The following is a 17,241-nucleotide window of genomic DNA, read 5'->3' as shown; positions in this document are numbered from 1 at the left end:
CCAATTGATCACTGACAAAAGATCATGGCCCAGTTGATCATTGACTAATGACCATGATCCAATTGAACACTGACAAATGATCACAATCCAGTTGATCATCGACAAATGATCACGATCCAATTGATCATTGACAAGTGATCATGATCCAATGGATCATTGACAAATGATCACTAATCAATGAATGTGATCCAATTGATCATTGACTAATGATCATGATCCAATGGATCATTGACAAATGATCATTGACTAATGATCATGATCCAATGGATCATTGTCTAATAATCATGATTTAGTTGGTCATTGACCAATAACCACAATCCAGTTGACTGTTGATCCAAATCCATGATCCAATAAGCAAACGCTGGGGAAAAAACATGATCCAATTCACATACGTAGCAATTTATGTACTTGTACCAAAACTTGGGACTGAAGTCTGCTGTGGTGATGCTTGTACGATGACATCAGCACACATGTTACTGATTCAAGGCATCATCCAATTTGCTGCAGAAAACACTCGATACACCAACTGTCCTGGATTAACCACTGAGGAAAATAAATATGTGTTTAGGGCACTAAGGAAGGGAGACACTCCCAGGTTTTCTCCCCCAGCTATCGGGCGCTTAACTTTTTCACTGCCACATTCAACTTCATTGATTTGGTTTGTTTTGTCATTTTCCTCTTCTACCATGTTCAAATTAATCAGCATTGTTTATAAAAGGTCTCTTTGACCACCCGGTGGGTGACTAAAGTTTAAAAGTTTGGTTTGAAGGTGCCAGATACCCCATTTATTTCAAGCCTCAGGGTTGGCGTGAGAGTGTTGCTTCCTTTCACGAAGAGGAAGAAACAGAGGGGAAAGTGTTTTTGGCGAGGGCTTTAACAAAAGGGGCTTGGGGGGAGGGAGTCCCTGCCTCTGAAAAAGGAGGGGAGAAGGCTTCCATGTTTCCTAGTCCTCCTGATAAACAGGAAGTTTGAGGCAGAAGGAGCAGAATCACCCTGCAAGTACTGGACCCTGCTTTGTTCTTTGATGGTGCCCTACTTTGGCCTGCAGTTTAAATATAGTTTTCACTGTTTGGAAAGGAGAGTGGGGGGGACCCTAAAAGGCTATTATTTCAGCCAGCTGCGGATCTCTGAACTTCAGTGCTTTTTTTTTTTTGTAAAGTAAATTTCGGGGCAGCTGATTATCCAGCTGACAGGGGTCCCCAAAGTTGACAACTTGAAGACTTGTGGATAGCTGGCTGGAGAATGGGAGTTGAAGTCCACAAGTCTTAACATTGCCAAGTTTGGAGATCCCTGAATCCAGCAGGTAACGCGATCCTAAACAAACCGACAATTAGGTGATGCTGCGGGGCTCAATTCCCGCCAAGGGGATCCAGGAATGCGGTTGGCCGGAGGGAGAGAGAGAAAGGGAGGTGGGGGATTCAGAATCCAGACGGGCCGACTTATTCCTGGCGCCACGAAGGTTGAAGGATGCATTAAGCGGGTCGTGCGAAGCCCCCCACCCCACCCCACCCCTACCCCCGGCATCCAGCGCTTTTGCCTTGAGGCTCCACACTTAGCCCGGCTTGCAATCGGACATTTCCAAATCCTCAGAGTTTCTTTCTTTCTTTCTTTCTTTCTTTCTTTCTTTCTTTCTTTCTTTCTTTCTTTCTTTCTTTCTTTCTTTCCCTACGCTGGAAAACCCTCCTTCTTGGGAGTGGGGGGTGGGTGGATGGGAGGGAGGGAGGACAACTTTCCCACCCGGCAAGTTGGTGAGAAAAAGAGAAAGTGAGGAGGCGGAAGCGAGCGGGCTCTTTCAACTCCCAGCCTTCTCCCCCGCCCCCCCGCCCCCCCCCCTGCGCGCCTCCTCTCAAGCCTGTTGGGCAAAGTAGCTCCAACAAGCCTGACTCCGGGGCGGGGAGAGAGGTGGGGGGGGACGGGACGCGGGCGGAGTGGAGGAGGAGGAGGAGGAGGGAGAGCGGGAAGTACCGTACCCGGGCCGGACTAGGCGCACGGCCGCAAGAGGAGAGCGGAGCGGAGCCAGGCTGGGCGCAAAGCAAAGCGGAGGCGCAGAGAGCAGACTGCGCGCCAGGGAAAGGAAGGGCGCAAGACAAGACGGTTCCCGTCTGGCTTCCAAGGCAGGATCGGGATCATCAGGATCAGGCGGGCTGCAAACGCGGCGCTGTCGCCTTCCCTCCCTCCCTCCCTCCCCCGCCCCAGTTTGGGTAGGGGGGGTGGATCGCCGCTCCGACCATCTTTGCTCTACGCGGGGCGGAGGGGAAGCGAGCGACCCAAGCGCCGGGGCGTTTGGCGAGCCGCGGTCGAGCCGGAGGCGCCTCTGTGCCGGGTGGGGAGGGGACGGGGGGGGGGGGGAGAGAAGAAGAAAGAGCCCGGTTCCCGGAGCGACGGCCCAGACTGTGGGGAGCCGGAGAAGGTAACTGCGGAGGGGTTGGGGGGGTCGTTGAGGGAAAAGGGGGGGCTCGGTCCCCACGCGCGCTCCGTTCCAACTTCCCTTTGGCAGCGCGTGGCGCGGTTTTGCGGAAAGCTGGCGGGCGGTTTGGCTCCGCTCTGCAGCCGATCTCCCCCGCTCCCCCGCTTCTCTCTCTCTCTCTCTTCTGGGACGGGTGGGTGGATCGGATGGTTTCCAGCCCTGCGCCCCCGCCTCTTGCACTCGACCACGGGATGGGCGACCTCCGGCTGAGAAAGCGCAGGAGAAGGGGTTCCAAAGGAGCCGCAGCTCAGAGCCTCCAGCCTGTCCCCTTCGAATTGAGCCATAGATGCGCCACAAGTGTGGAGGAGAAGGTCCCCTTTCCAGCCGTTTCCTCCAGAGAGGCGGGGGTGGGGGGAGAAGGAGACAGAGGGAGAGGGAGAGGGAGAGAGAGAGGGAGAGAAAAAGAGGGAGAGAGAGAGGAAAAGAGAGAGAGAGAGAGAAAGAAAGAGGGAGAGCGAGAGACAGAGAGAGGGAGAGAAAGAGAAAGAGGCCTTTAAAAAGGATGGCCAGCAGGACACCGGGGCCAGAATGAACTTTGCCCCCCTCCAGGGATATCTGGGGCATGTGAGGTAAGGAGGCCACGAGGCGACCCAGAGAGAGAGAGAACAGGAGAGCCAACCATGTGCCTGGGGAACATCAGTGTGACTTCCCCTCTGCCTGCCCATCCCTTTGTAATTTGCTGCCCTGTGAGGAACCTTGTGAGGTCGGCTGAGAAAGTCTTTCCACCTCCCAAAAGGGTCTTTGCAAAGGTTGGAAGGGGGGTCCCAGCCAGTTGCAGCCCCTCTTTCCTGAGGTGTTTTTTTTTTTTCAGATGTTCCAAGAAGAAGCTGGGAAGGTACAGTGGCAGGTCTTCAGCTCGTCTTCGGGGAGAGGAAACCCAGGAGGGAGGAAAATTATGGGCAAGGAAGAACATCAGACAACAAGGAATTAATGTGGTGGACAACTCCCCAGTTGTTGGTAAGTTGTTTTTTTAAGAGATATGTGAATAGGATTTGCTAGCTTGTGTGCTGTTTGTGTGCTGATCAATTAATTAACCACTGGAACCACTTGCCTTCAGAGGTTGTGGGTGCTCCAACACTGGAGGCTTTTAAGAAGAGCCTGGGCAGCTACTTGTCTGGAATGGTATAGGGTCTCCTACTTGACCAGGGGGTTGGACTAGAATAGTGGTCGCCGAACAGTGGGCCGGGGACCACTGATGGTCCGTGAGAAAATTTTGGTGGTCCGCAGAGAAATGTCCCCCCCAAAGCAATTGATCCAGGCTGCGCAGGAAAACAAGGCTGCGCTGCCCACATGGCCTGCAGGGAACACAAGGGCTTGCGTTGCTTGCATTGCAAACAACATGGGGTAGTGAGGGGAGTGGGGGAAAGGCAGAGGGAGGGAACTTGCCCCACGTGCCTGGCCTGGCCAAAGGGCTGCTTCTTTCCTCTTCTTTCTTCTGCTTTTGGCTGAACACAAGGAAAGCAGCAGAAGTCTTTCTTCCTCTCCCCCAAACTCCCCCAGAAATGAGTCTTTGGGACCCTGCAAGGCCTCCTGCTCCAAGAGGCTGCACCGGCATGACAAGTCTCACAAAGACTCATTTCTGGCAGAGTTTGGGGGAGAGAAAGAAAGATTTCTGCTGCTTCTGCTGCTTTCCTTGCATGAAGGCAAAAGTCTCTCTCTCTTTCTCTCTCTCTCTCTCTCTCTCCCTCACCCGCCCTGCCTGAGAATGGAGTTGGAGATGGTATCCTGTGATCCCAAATAAAGAACTATAAATCAGTAGGAAAACGGGGTGGGGAATTTTCCTGCAGACTTTTGGGGGGATTTTCCCAGGGTCTCTGGTCCGTGGGATTTAAAAGTATGAGTTTGGTGGTCCCTGAAGTCCGAAAGGTTGGCGACCCCTGGACTAGATGACCTACAAAGTCCCTTCCAACGCTATTGTTCTGTTCTTTTTAACTTCCCAGCGGCATCTAAGCAAAGCCTTTAACTTGTGTTTTGAGGGAAGAAAATGGCCCGTCCTTTCATAGAAGTGACTCTGTCTCCCACAACCACCATAAATTGAGAGTCCTGAAAATAGAGTAGCGGGAAGCAAGCCAATCTGGGAATTGGGGGGGCTTGGCACAAACCCTGTTGTGGGGGGGTGGGGTGCTGTGCCTTTATTCAAGCTGAGATTCTGTTACACATGGAAAAGAAATGAAAACCACTTCATTTGGGGGTAAACCTACGGGAGGCGTGCCATAAATTGCAAAACAAAAAAAGATGAAAGAGAAAGGGACTTAGGTTGGCCTGAGCATCTCAGTTGCTAAGTTGATACATTTCAAGCACGTCTTCTGCATTCATGCATGCCTTTTTTTGTCCGTTGGCTCAGATGGTTAAGAGAGCTGAAGACAAAATATGGAGTTGCCCTATCTTCCTTCTGTAAGACGGGTTGTCTCGCGCTGTTCTCTAGAGTTTTTCAGGAAGAGGGAGTGAAACTCCTAAATCCATCAAAAAAAAATAAATATCTGCTGCTTTCCTCTTTTGAGCAGTGGTAACGATGGATTTAAATTCATCAATCCAGATGTTTGGCTCCAGGACAGTTTCTGTTGTTTTTAAAGGACTTTTATGAGTCTGGTGGGAGCTCAGAAGTGCTTCTAACAGTTGATGGTTTTAGAGGAGTAGGAGGAAGAGGAGGAGGTTGTGCCTCGGGCAAGGATATTAAAGGAGAAAGCCACGTGAGTAGAAGGCGTTTGGCCAGCTGCCAGTCCTGGTTGATCAAAGGGAATTCAGTTGCTTGGAGTGAGGCTTTACAATATCTAAGAGAGAATAGATGTGCCGGGTGAAGGTTCAAGGGGGTCTTGAGTAGTAACTGAGTAAAATTAGCTGCCCATGTGATTCTCCCTCCTCCCCTTCTGTATTTTTAGAAGAGATTTATGAATAAGAATAAAACAGAATAAGTTGGTGTCTGCTTTTGCCCAACTTGATATTAGCTGAAAATATACATGTTTCATGGGAACTCAACCAATATAGCTTCTAAAATTAACACCCCACTATCGGGCTGACAGACTGCCTTCAAAAGGTAGTTTACTCTGGCCTTCTGTAAAGTTGTGGATCCAATATTACCAGTGCCAGATCAAACACAGGTAATCCTTGACTTACAACGTAATGACAGTTCAAAGTTACAAGGGCACTGAAAATAGTGACTTGTGACCGTTTTTCACATTTACAACCACTGCAATATCCCTATGGTCACATGATCAGAATTCAGATGGCAATTGACTCATATTGATGATGGTTGCGGCGTCCCAGAGTCAGGGGATCTCCTTTCACGACCTTCTAACAAGCAAAGTCAATGGGAAAAGCCGGATTCACATAACAAACATTTTTACGAACTTAAACAACTGCAGTGATTCACTTAACAACTGTGGCAGGAAAGGTCATAAAATGGGGCATAACTCCCGTAACGATTGTCTCACTTAGTAACAGAAATTTTGGGCTCGATTGTGGCCATAAATCGAAGGCTACCTGCACTGCAATAGATCAACTTAGATGGTATATAAAACAGTTTATTTGTATCCCTGAAGAGCCAGGAATATACCTGGTTGGTTGGTGGAATATGAAGTCCAGCCACAGGTGGTGTTCAGCAGGTTCTGACCAATTCTGGAGAACTGATAGTGGAAATTTTGAGTAGTTCGGAGAACCAGCAAATCCCACCTCTGAGTGGCCTCGCCCCCATCTCTTCTCTTCCTCCCGTTGAGTCCCAGCTGATTGGCTGGGTCTTCTTTGGTTGCCATGCACAGGAGAATGGAACTGGAAAGCAGGTTAGTGGGGTGGGGAGGGAATGGGGATTTTGCAGGAACCTTCCCCTGCCACACCCACCAAGCCACGCCCACAGAACCGATAGTAATTTTTTTTTTAATCCCACCACTGAGTCCAGCCCATCAGAATTGTGTGAAATTAGAGAATGTGTGAAGATTTTTTTAAAGAACTGAACAGTGAGTAAGGAGTTAGTAAACCCAACCACTTCCCCACCAGATCTTTGCACTGGCTGTTGTCTTCCATCCTGACCTTGCCGACAGCGCGGAAGATGTCATCACAGAAGGCTGACCTTTCACTCCCCTTTAGGACTGCGATGTTGATACTATTATAAGCACCATCCCATCCCCTTGTCTATGGCATTGCGCTAAACTGTAGGAGCCATCTCCATCATTTGGGTTTAATTGAAATTATCTTTTTTTCCTCAGTTGCCTAATTGCTTCGTAGAGTAAGCATCACTGAATCTTGCTCTGGGGAACATATCCTTCCGATTTCAATCAGCCCTGTTGATGTTTATTTATAAGAAGAGGCAATAATGTACAGAGTTGCTTCTTACTGAACCAGAGGGATGGAAGCTCTAGTTTCATGGGCATAATGTCACCCAGGTTTGTTATCTGGCATCCTTTAAATTAACCCCCAAAACTGATTAAGGCTGCTGGGTATGATCCGAATTGCTTGGATTAGGATTTTCTCCAAAGTAAGTATCGTGTCGGTGAGCCTAACAATCATATGAGGTTTACTCTAGAATAAATGTGCCTAGAACTGCAATTGGAGCATATGGAATCCCCACCCCACAAAAGGAAAATAGACATTAATTTTGAGTTACACAAACGCAATATAACTGTATATAAACTTGGTTCATTGGTAAATTCTGAAGCTAATCAAATGGCTTAGAATACAACTGTAGCAACCTGCTCAAAAATGAGACACCTCTTGACTTTACTAGAGCTTCTTTGGATTAGATTGACTATGTGCCATCAAGTCATTGTCAACTCCCGCATGGATAGATTTTTTCCATGGCAATCTGTCTCTAACCTGGTTTTCCAGAGGTGCACTCAATGCTTCTGTAACTTGTGTCGTTTCTATCTGACTTCTGGTCATCCTCTTCTTCTCTTTATTTCCACCTTTCCCAGCATTAGAACCTTCTCCAGATAGCCAGGTCTTCTCAAAATGTGTCCAAAGAAGGAGAATTTGAGCCTGGTCATTTGTGCCTTGAGTGAGAACTCTCATATATTTGAGGATCTGTTGTTTCTTTTCTTGGGTGTCTAATGTATTCTCAGGAGCCTTCTCCAAACTCAAAAGATCAAAAGTGACAACACTCTTCTTCTCTTGCTTCTTCAAAGTCCAACTTTCCACTTCCATAGAGTGTCTTAGGAAATTCCATAGCTTGCATGATTCTGATCTTTGTATGTATATAGGCTCACCCCAGCATTTCAGTACCTCTTCCAAAACCTTATGACTGTTTTATCAAGTTGTAGTTGGGTGTATTTTTTGATTGTCCATCCTTTACTGTTGATTGTTGACTTTAAAAGGCAGAAGATATTTACCATTTTAATATAATTATCAATTCCAGGGCTAGTTGTTGCACGTATCATTAATCTAGTCTTCTTTATATTTAAGTTTTGTCCCATTTTTTTCTGTCTCCTTGATTTTTATTACTAGAGCTTGCTGGTCTTTGCAGTTTCAGCATTAGCTAAGTATAAAATTGCTCATTTTATTATAGCTTTTAGCTATACTTAAGATTAATACAGTGTTTATTTACTTGTCCATGATATTTTTAATAATGTTTTTAATAATGAATCAATCTAGCAATTCTCAGTATGCTTATGCATTAATATTTTGATCCAGTAGGTGAACTATTTTTATTTCTGTTTCTTTTCCCAGACTTGGAACAAACCAAATATAGTTTCTCTCTTCTTTTCTACTCACAGACATATTAATGTAAAAATAGCTGATGATGGATCAACCTTTCTTTTTCCATAAATTTATCCTGGCAGGTTCTTTGAGATTTAGTTGCTCTGTGTATAATTAAACATAGGAAGAATTTGCTTTTAAGCATCACTTCCCTCCAAGCCACAGAACTGTGTTTTGAGAGGCCTCTCATTTTGATGTTTGCACTGTAATAAAAGTGTAGGAGTGCAGAAAACTGTTACAAAATCACTGGAGAAACTATCTAGAAATGAGACTATGAGCCTTTCCCAGATGTTGTTGAGACTGCAGCTCCCAGAATTTCTAAGTGGCTTGGCCAGAAGGCATGTTAGGAGGGCAGTAAGTTGGAAAAAATTATATAAGTAGCTGGAAGATTTTGTGGAGTTGTTGTGTAGCTTGCCACCTGTGGGACTTTGGGAAAGGTTTTGTCTACCAGATAACAATCACCAAATTAATATCATCAGGATATTAATATATGGGTATCAATAGGATGTTGGGCCCATTGTTGCCTCATGATAACAATTCAACACATCCTTCCAATATAAGATCTTTCAAAATTGTCTGTCACAGATTTATGCTTTTGAGATGTTCCAAAGAACTGCTTAGTCATTTCATATGTAATTTACCCATTAGCTGATCAAAGAAGTCTTGAGTATTATGAAATGTCTGCTTCTGTCTGAAGATGTATTGTGAGAGGACAATGTTTGAGTCTTGTTTCTCCAGCCTTGGTAGAAAGAGGATCGCTTTGAATTGAAAGCAAGAGGGGAGAGTTGGTAGCCAATCTGTTTTATGACCACCTGCTTAGGGGAGACTGTGGTTTCATTATCCAGTGGAAAAGCAGACTTTAATTAGTCAGGTGTAAGTCTGGGGAAATGAAAGCAGCTCAGTAATTAGCAATCAGCCCCTATTGCTAATTGTACGGGGTGTGCCCTGTTTTTCATGGGAAAGAGGTGGGGAAGAGCAGATATTTTGCTCCATGTTAATTGCATGTTTTGATAAATTTTTACTGTGGCCTGAAGCCAGGCAAACAAACAAACAAACATACAGAGAAGTGGGGTGGAAATCAAGCCAAGTTTATAAGATTAGACCTTGATCTTTGGGAAGTATCTTCTGTTGCATTCTTGAAGCTAAGTTGCAAATGTTAAGAGACATTTATTAATAACCTGGAAGTTTTTGTAGGCTAATAGGACAGCCACGTAGTAATCATCTGACTGCCCTGGAATTGTTGCTAGAAAAGGGGAAAAAAATTTAACGTTGATGTCAACCCAGATAAAAACTGCAGTGTAGTAGCTTGTGTGCAATCATTTTATTTCTTCCATGCCCTAAAGAAGGAGGCAGCAAGTTGGAGGAAACCTATATTAAAGCATCTTCTTGTGATAACAGAGGGAAGGATTTTGAAATGGGTGCTTGTAAACATCCAACAATATTTAAATCCAGCGACATTTAAGGTAGATAATTGTGTAAAAGTGAGATGCCACCACTCAAGTAAAATTGGGGTCCTGCAAAAAACTGAGCAGAACTGATTTTCAATTCTGGATCCAGGAGATGTTATGTCATAGTAACAAGTAAGAAATTGAAGCATTTCTAGAAATTATTCACAAAACACTCATTTTTACGAGCAACTTTCTATTAGATATACATCTCCATGTAGGTACCTGCGGCACAGCAGATGGCAACCCATGCAGGATGGGACACAACATCGATACTTGCATTAGATCTAGGGGTACAAGTGTGTAATGGCAGCTTTTTCCTGATCACACTGTTGTTCCTGCATTATTCTGGAATCAATAATCAGTGCATCTTATGTATAGGCAATATGTGAATGGGAATTGCGACACCAATGTTCAGAAAGGTGAAGTCTGAAAGAAAAGTTTTCCAACTGCATTCAGGCTTGGGAAGAAATTGTTTCAGTTGTCTTAAAATGGAATGGATGGATGGATGGAAAAAGAGAGAAGGGAAGGCGGAAAGAGGGGGCAAGGAAGGAGAAAGTGAGGGGGAAGGAAGGAAGGAGAAATAGGAGGGAAGGAAGGAGAAAGTGAGAAGGAAGGCAGAAAGAGGGGGCAAGGAAGGAGAAAGAGGAAGGAAGGAAGGAAGGAAGGAAGGAAGGAAGGAAGAAAGGAAGGAAGGAAGGAAGGAAGGAGAAAGTGAGAAGGAAGGCAGAAAGAGGGGGGAAGGAAAGAGAAAGTGAGAAGGAAAGAAGGAAGGAAATACACAATCCCCATTGAGATCAGAGTGCCTTTTTAAAGGTATCTTTTAAGAAGGATCTTTCCCTCTCAGCTGCCATCTTCAAAATGCAATGGTGGAACCAGAGGGGCTAGGCCTAAATGGATGTTCCCCTCTTCAGATTGGCTGAGAGATTGGCTGGTTTAGGAAGATGGGAACCTCACATTCCCCCAATCTTCATCTTGGATTTGCAATGAGGTCCTTTCTGGTTCAGAAGTCTAGCAACAGAATTAGGCATGAGGAGTCATCTGGAGGGTTTGCTAAGGGGCCTCTAAAGGAGGGGAGATCCTCAATTTGAGGTCTTCTTGATCCCCAACAGCCAAACTGGTGTGTAATCTATACCAGCCCTGAAGCTGGCATAGAATGATTCCCCCCTACAGCTTCCAATGAAAGGGAATTCTATTTTTAAAAACCCCATGCACACATATGTTCAGGGAAGCTCACACAAAGTCACACACGAACATTTCTCTTCCTTGGCTTCTGCTCTGCTAGCAGGAATCTGGCGAGGCTCCAGAAAATTTCAGAGTTACTACATTGCAGCTCCCAAAGCTGAGTCCAGGAGATTCTGCAGCTAGGTATATCTTCAGCAGGGGGACCTGGACTCAGAAAGAGGCCAAACTCGGATGAAGATGGACCACAGCTGGTCAGATTTTCACCCAGGGGAACAAACAGACGGAGGTAAGGCTGGATGGTGGAAAAAGAACCATCGATTGAACTGAGTCCTTATGTAGATCAACCTTCCTCAACTTGATTGCTTCCAGATGAGGCAGTTACAGTGGAAGAGGAAATGTGCTGGGTATTGTAAGGAATGGCAGTTGCAAAACATCTGGAGTGCCCTGCCGTGAGAGAGGCAGCCCTGGGAAAGCAGAAACTGAAACGCAGGGGGACTTGGCAGCTTTACACGAGCAAAAAGAAAGGTTTTAGAATTGGGTTGGTGATCGGGCTTGGATTTTCTGTTTGGTTTCTGATTCAAGCTGCTTGCTTTTGGCATGACTGCACCGCTCTGTTGCTAGGGTTGCTAGTCCTATAGCTCAGGGGTCTCCAACCTTGGCAACTTTAAGCCTGGAGGACTTCAACTCCCAGAATACCCCAGTCAGCTTTGCTGGCTGGGGCGTTCTGGGAGTTGAAGTCCTCCAGGCTTAAAGTTGCCAAGGTTGGAGACCCCTGCTGTAGCTGATGTTGTAAAGACCGCGGCATTCCACCAGCGATTGGAAATGCATTTCTGTACAGATAGTCCTCAACTCTTACGATTTCTCGCTTAGCAACTGTTGAAACACACACACACACACACACACACACACACACACACAAAAGGTAGCTGCCACCTGGATAGTTGTGATTGTTGCTCTTCTGGTCACATGATCACATTTTGGACATTGGACAACCGGCTCACATTTATGATTGTTTGTACATTCCACAATGACAGGACTGCAATTTACCTTTTTTGGGTTTGGCGGGGGCCTGAAAATCAGCGTTTATTTCCGGTTTCTAGCAAAAAAAGTTGCTCATTGTAGACAGTGCATTTACTTAACAGCCATGGAGTTCATTTCATAACGACCACAAAAATTGTTGTAAAATCGGGTGGGTTATGTGATGACCCATTTAATGACGGGCATGACTTGATTCCTATAAGCCTACTCCTGCAATCATTTGTCATAAGTGTATGGACAAATTTCCAGAATGACATTACTTAAAAACCTTGCAGAAGGTGTCAAAGATGGAAAGCCAAAGGAGCTGAACCCAGATATTTTCAGAACCCTAAGACAGCCTTCTTTCTTTCTCCCACCCGATTCTTCCAGTCCACCTCTGTCTCAGAGCTGAGTGAAGTTGTGTGATGACTTTTGGCTAGAGTCCAACTCAATCAAGAAAACAGGGTCACCAACAATGGTTCAAAGAGAGCACAGACATGCCAGAGAACAAAGGCTGTACCTGAATATGCTGCCGGTTCCTATTGTAGGGTTGTTACTGTTAAAGCACGTGCATTCTTGTTTATTATGAACTATTAAGTACATGTCATCATGATGGTTGTCTTTGGACCAGGGTGTTTCTGAACCTTGGCGACTTTGTGTGAACTTCAACTCCAAGAATTCCCCAGCCAGCTTGCAGAAATTTGTTCTGCAGTGAAGGAGGAGGAGGAGGAGGAGGAGGAGGAGGAGGAGGAATCGAACTGATGGCAGTCAGCAGAATTAGCCTGCAATACTGCATTCCAACCACTGCGTCACCATGGCTCACATCCATGCATTGCATATTAGGATGCAAGTCGATCATGGCAAACTTTGCGTCATGACGAAAGACACATGGTTTTCATTTAAGCATCACTATTTGTCACTAGTATCATCCATTGTTCTTTCGGGGTTGCAATTAAAATTATAAGGGGCAGCAGTTAAGCTCTATATACCAAGTCTAGAAGGTATTGGGAATATGTATAGTTTTTCTTCCAGTAGTGCTAAGTTTGTAGTGTAACAGGCATTGACAATCCAGTGCAAAAGATGTAACTTTTTTCAGTATTGGTCCAATTTGATTCAGTTTGTGGTCATGAGATCGCAATTGAAATGAATTGGGCCAATACTGATTGCCTGCACTGGAATTAAAATGCTTGTCATACTATATTCTTATGATCAATATTGGGCCCGTCTTCCTGGAAATCCCTTGTGCATTTTAAGATGACTCGGAGATTTTAATTTTAAATATGCTTTCAGTTAAAAGAGGATGGACCGTTTCTTAAATTGTTAATGTTCTATAAACAGATTCTTGATGTGATTCATCAAGATTTTGGAATGGGTTACAAATGGTTTGCAGTTTGGACTTTGCTTATTTAAGCAGTGTAATGGATGATAGACAGTTGATATCAATCCATGGATGAAAAGCATATGTAGCTGGAATGGGGTTATTTTTTATCCTTTCCTCTCTCCCCCACACCCAACATCAGTGGGGTGGAGGCTTCAGATTTTCTGAGAAAGTGCCAGAAATAGACAACTTGCCAAAAACCAACCCCTCCCTTCTCCTGGCAAAGGAAAAAGCAATATTATCCACTGGCTTCATTTAAAAACAGGACATTGATTATAAGCTTTCTGGAGAAAACTTGGACAGGACAACAGCCTTAACTAAGAAAAAAATCCTTAAGATGTAAAGAGAAACTCTTTTCATAATTAGATTGCTGCTTTTAATTCTTGCTCGGGGATTTGAAAATCCAGCCTCAAAGCAGGTTAACCTTCTTGCTTAAGGCCTCACTTCTGCTTAAAGCAAGGGTCTCCAACCTTGGCAAATTTAAGCCTGGAGGACTTCAACTCCCAGAATTCCTCCCACCCACCACCCACCCCCCGGCTTAAAGGGCATCAGCATGTCTCAAGCCAGGAGTGATTTTTTACATCTGTGTGCCCTGTTAAATATTAATTTTATTTCTTTAGCCTCCTGTAGGCTGCAGGATTTTGAAATGTGCCATTTGTAAAATGTATTCACCAAAAGATTTTTAGCCGTGCCAATCAAACCATGGGATCTGCGTTCACACAACAGTTGAAGTATGGTTAGTTTGAAACATACTTAGCAGTGGTGGGATTCAATTTTTTTTTACTACTGGTTCTGTGGGTTTGGCTGGTGGGTGTGGCTTGGTGGGCCTGGCAGGGGAAAGATATTGCAAAATCCCCATTCCCTCCCCACCCCAGTAACCTGCTTTCCAGCTCTGTTCTCCTGTGCAAAGCAACAAAAGAAGACCCAGCTGATCAGCTGGGACTCAATGGGAGGCAGAGAATAGATGGGGGTGGGACCAGTCAGAGGTGGGATTTACCAGTTCTCCAAACTACTCAAAATTTCCCCTACCAGAACTGGTCAGAACCTGCTGAATACCACCTCGGATCTGCATTCACACAACAGTTGAGGTAGGGTTAGTTCGAAACATACTTCATGTTCTTTTATTTACCCATTGTATGTGAACCCAATTGATATAATAAAGGTATGGTTTGATGTATAGTATAGATCAGGGGTGTCAAATTCTATTTCATTGAGGGCCGCATCAAGGTGTATTGGACCTCAGGGGGACAGGTGAGCATGGCTAGCTCAATGACACTCATGTCGGAGGCGTCTGTGGTGGCCCAAGTGCTGTCCCAGGGGAAAACAAGCTCTGTTTTTGCTGGCAGAGGGTTGCAGGAGGCCATCGCAGCTGAAAACGAAGCTTGGGAGAGCCACACATGGCCCTCCCTACCTGGCAAAGGCACCATGAGTCGGTAATTCACTGTTTCCAGGGAGGTCCCGGGGGCCAGATCTAAGCACCCCATGGGTCAGATCTTGTGGACTTCAACTCCCAGAATTCTCCAGCCAGCATATGCTGGCTGGAGAATTCTGGGAGTTGAAGTCCTCAAGTCTTCAAGTTGCCAAGTTTGGAGGCCTCTGCTTTAAAGGATCCTGTTGAAAGCCACATCAGTGTGTAAATATAACAGTGAGGTTTTCTCAGGAGAGTAAAATGGGGCATTGAAGAGAGTAAAAAAAGAATGACCTTGATGGCGATATACAAGAAGTGTTCCCTAGGCAGGACAAGAAGCAACCGATAGAAACTAATCCAGGAGAGAAGAAAACTAATCTAGTAGAGAGGAGAAACTAATCTAGAAGCAACCTACAACTAAGGAGAAATTTCCTAAAATTAATTAGGAAAGGCATTTCCTAACAGTTAATCAATGGGACAACAAGTTGTGAGGGCTCTTGAGTTGTGAAAGTTTTTTCAGAAGAGATTGGATAAACAATTTGTCTGAAATGTGGTACAGGCAGGGGTGGGATTCAAATTTTTTAACAACCGGTTTCTGTGGGCATGGCTTAGTTGGTGGGCGTGGCTTGGAGGTCATGTGACTGGCTGGGCGTGGCCAACTCAATATCACTCACATTGAGGCATGCATCTCCTCACCTGGCCTCTCGTGACTGTGGGGATGCTGCAACAGTCGTCAGTGTGAAAAATGGTCATAAGTGCCACTGTAACTTTGAATGGTCACTCCACACAAGCAAAGTACCAGCAAAGAAGGGGAAAAAACTCCAGAGAAGTTCCAGAGACAGGAAGTCTAGTCCTGCCAAGAACGTGATATGGGTTAATGGAGAGGCAGTTTCTGTCAGCAACGCCAGAATGTTTCCTTCCTGCCTTCCTTACAGGATTAGGCCAGTAATTTCTTCTAACAACCGGTTCTCCGAACTGCTTAGAATGTTAACAACAGGTTCTAGCGAATAGGTGTGAACTGGTAGAATCCCACCCCTGGGTGTAGGGCTTCCAGCTAGAACAGGGGGTTGGACTATAAGGCCTCCAAGGTCCCTTCCAACTCTGTTATTCTGTTAAAAGCAGGAGCAGCAAACTCACATTCAAAAGCAGCTCAGAAAATTGCCTCTCTGATTTGCTGCAGTAACGAGAAAGCAAAGCACAATCAAACTTGGCAAGATTCTGTTTACTGGTAGTCCTTGATTTCCGACTGGTCACTCAGCAACCGTTCAAAGTTACAACAGACCCTCCCAAAAGGCACTTACAACCTGGTTCTGAAGCACCAATGGCCACTTCTACCCCATCCCCCACCCCTGCAGTCACACATTTTGGATGCTCAACAGCTGACCTACATTTACAGCGGTTTGGACTGTCTCTTGACCATGGTTTATGACATTTTTGCTGAAAACTGGGGTTTACTTTTGGTTTTCAGGCGAAATGCCCCATAGTGAGCAATGGATTTGCTGATCGACCAGATTCGCTTAACAATCATGGTGATTCACCTAATGACCACCACAAAAGCAAAAGTCATACATTTGGATCAGTCCCATAATGACAACTTTATGACGTCACAACTTACACTTGAGATGTGCAAATTCCATTAGGACTACCTCTGTTGTAGCCAATCTCAATAAAAGTAGATTTAGCCTTCTGGAAAGTTCTTTTCCTAGTCTGATCTATCTGGTGGGGGCTGACAGGTGTGTTAGATGAGATTCACAACAGATAACAGATAATCAGAGTTGGAAGGGACCTTGTAGGTCATCTAGACCAATTCCCCCCCGCCCAAGCAGACCCTACACCATTTCTGACAGATGGCAGTCCAGTGTCTTCTTGAAAGCTTCCAGTGATGAAGCTCCCACAACTTCTGAAGGCAACTTCTGTTCCATTGCTTCATTGTTCTCACTGTCAGAAAAATTCTCCTTGTTTCCAGGTTGAATCTCTCCTTGTTCAGTTTCCATCCATTACTCCTTGTCTGGCCTTCAGGTGCTCTGGAAAATAGCTTGACCCCTTCCTCCTCTTTGTGGCAGCCCCTCAAATATTGGAAGACTGCTATCCTGTCTCCCCTGGTCCTTCTCTTCACTAGACTAGCCATGCCCAGTTCCTGTAACCATTCTTCCTATGTTTTAGTCTCCAGTCCCCTAATCATCCTGGTTGCTCTTCTCTGCACTTTTTCTAGAGTCTTAACATATTTTTTATAATGTGGTGAACAAAACTGGATGCACTACTCTAGGTGTGGTCTTACTAAGGCTTTATAGAGCGGTATTAGTACCTCTCTTGATTTTGATTGTATCCCCCTGTTAATGCAACTTAGGGAGCAGGTTGGAGGAGGTGAAGGTCCACCTGTCCTGTAACTCATGAGCCACAGTGGCGCAGTGGTTAGAATGCAGTAATGCAGGCTCCTTCTGCTGACTGCCAGTTGCCTGGAATTTGGCAGTTCAAATCTCACCAGTTCCAGGTTGACTCAGCCTTCCATCCTTCCAAGGTGGGTAAAATGAGGACCCAGATTGTTGGGGGGGCAATAGGATGACCCTGTAAACCACTTAGAGAGGGCTGTAGAACACTATGAAGTGGTATATCAGTCTAAGTGCTATTGCTATTCCTCCTCAGCATGTTCCAAAAA

At 45.4% G+C, this 17,241-nt stretch overlaps 1 protein-coding gene across 2 annotated transcripts in view; it reads left to right on the top strand.

The window, feature by feature from the left end:
* Positions 1 to 1,747: 1,747 nt before the first annotated feature.
* Positions 1,748 to 17,241, top strand: part of TMEM200B (transmembrane protein 200B) — a 33,543-nt gene continuing 18,049 nt past the window's right edge. Inside the window, exons 1-2 of one of the 2 annotated variants that reach the window (XM_026702481.2) lie at positions 1,748 to 2,410; positions 3,279 to 3,424. The gene's annotated coding sequence lies outside the window, so the exon portion shown is untranslated. The remainder of the gene's footprint in view (positions 2,411 to 3,278; positions 3,425 to 17,241) is intronic. The other variant, XM_087939812.1, reaches the window with a different exon arrangement.

The sequence above is a fragment of the Pseudonaja textilis genome, chromosome 10 (genome assembly GCF_049901715.1).
Source record: "Pseudonaja textilis isolate UNSWEBS1 chromosome 10, rPseTex1.2, whole genome shotgun sequence".
In the NCBI taxonomy this organism is placed as follows: Eukaryota; Metazoa; Chordata; class Lepidosauria; order Squamata; family Elapidae; genus Pseudonaja; species Pseudonaja textilis.
Note: the sequence above shows the minus strand (reverse complement) of the source record. Positions and strands in the feature narration are given on the sequence as shown.